The sequence below is a fragment of the Limulus polyphemus genome, unplaced genomic scaffold (genome assembly GCF_000517525.1).
Source record: "Limulus polyphemus unplaced genomic scaffold, Limulus_polyphemus-2.1.2 Scaffold1773, whole genome shotgun sequence".
Lineage (NCBI taxonomy): Eukaryota > Metazoa > Arthropoda > Merostomata > Xiphosura > Limulidae > Limulus > Limulus polyphemus.
In genome coordinates this window covers 1-2,295 of record NW_013667383.1, presented here as the reverse complement: position 1 = coordinate 2,295, position 2,295 = coordinate 1, and positions in this window count along the sequence as shown.

Sequence of the window (2,295 nt, the reverse complement as noted above, 5' to 3'; positions counted from 1 at the left end):
TTATATATATATATATATATATATATATATATATAAAACCCCAAAAGTAGCTACAAATCAGTTTCAAAATGTAATGTCATACATATAATGCTTCACTTTTGGATTGAGTGTAATTCCATATTTTTTTTACTTGAAAGTTCAAAACCATCTTAGATTTGTAAATGTAATTTGATAATGATATAAAATTACTTAACTAAGACATATGAAGTGAAGTATAAAACCATCGTTTTATGCAGTAAAAAGTGGTTTATTGAATTAATAAATATGAGTGTCCAGGTAATAAATATAGCTTATCAAATTACTCTTTAGCCTCAAAATTATATAAATTGTAAATATGTGGAAGGTGTGATGCTTTTTTGTGTGTCTGTGTTGTCTTTAACAGTATAAAACCTGATTCTTTACAATAACATTAGTGAGAATATTAGTATCACTATGGAAACCTATTATCTGTAGGAAACTATTTCATATAACGTTTGGGTCCAACTTAATCCTGTGTTTGATTTTGTGTTCATATTTGAGCTAATAAGATTTGTATTTGTAGATATGAATCTAAAGAGTTAATATTAATACAAAAAACTACTTAGAAAGAGAGAGATTATCAGAGTAGTTCTTTTGGAAGTTACTTTTCATTTTAGATGTGGGCAAGATGTGTGGAACAGGTTTTAATGGAAACAGTTAAGTCTTGTATGATTAGGTAAAAAAGTTATACTTGTCAAATAGGGAAGAACTGTTTGTATGTGATAATTTCTTTTAAGCTGTTCAGAAGATATTTGGAGAAATGTAACATGATTATTAGGGGTTTTGTAAACTAGGTTTTGAGAGAGGTGAGAGAAACCAGGTGGTAAAGTGAACATAACATATGAAAAACAAGGAACCAATTGATTCTTCAAGGCTGTCCCTGAACATCCATCCCAAAGAAGAAAAAATTAAAATCACCATTTTCCAGAAAATCATCAATTCCCATAGTTATACTCTCTTAAAGTGCTGACCTCAACTACTCTTTATGGCAACTCATCCCATAAGTTAATTGTAAATATAACAGAAACATTATTTTGGCCAGGATTGCCTGTGTGGATAACAAAGGTATTTTTTGCATCAGTTGGTGGAATCAGTGAATGAACATCTTGGGACACCCAATAAAAACAGTAATAGTCACATGTAATACTAATTAATGCAACCATGTAAATAAAAATGGCAAAGTTTTTCAATGTTTCACTCCCTGTCAAAAATAAGAATAATCTTGATCCAATTAATGAATTGTGAGCTGTTTGTTTTATACAAAGCATGCTTCAAGGCTGGGAACATTATAGAACAACAACTTGGAATTTGTTAGCATGCAATTATAACTGTCTACTCTTAAGAAGAATAACATTTCCAAATGCTTGAAATCAGAGCAACACATATTTCCTGAAAAACTGAACAGATCCCTAATCAGCTCAGATGATATTTAATATGGATTCATTTGTGGTTTGATGATGTCCAGAATTGCTGAAATTCACATTTTGTGCATTTTTAGGGTTCTATGTGTGTATTAGGAGAATGAATTTAGGACCTTTTGAAACTGCTAAACTGACTACATTCAGCACTTTCCCATTTTGCTACATAAACCTTAAAACTTCTAATCAGCTTTCATTTTGTTCAAAAGTTATTGCTACATAACAAGCTAGTTCCACCTAATACTAGTGTCTTATGACAAGTATAATTGATCATGATTATGCTTCATCAACTTAGAAATGGCATTCACATTTTAATAATTGTTGTTCTAACAAATGGCTTTTTATAAATAGTGTTCTGAGCAATGCTGTGTTTGTTATATCCCAGCTGGCCTTATGAGCAAAATGCATCATTGACAATGGATGTGGTGGGCATTGTGTGGTTAAAGTACTGTTATGCACTCTTCTTGAAAAAAAGTGTATAATAGGCCTAATACTAATGTCTTATGACATGTATAAATTTTTTACTATAATTTACATAGTGTGTATGTCTTTATGTATATAACCAAAACTCCTGTGCCATCTACTGAATGACATCACAAACAATCCATAACAAAATATACACTTTAGGTATTCAAGATTCAGGGAATGAAAATAACTGTGGTATGTGCAACAACCATTTCTTTACAACAGAACACAATTTCAAATAAAAGTAGTCTCCTCACAACAAGAACACAACTTTCACTAGGACTGTACGTGAGGGTTTGATTATATCTTTATTGATATAATTTGTAAATGTAGTACTGAGAAACTATATTTCTTAAAAAAAACTATTATTTTTACAATAAATGGTACCACTTTT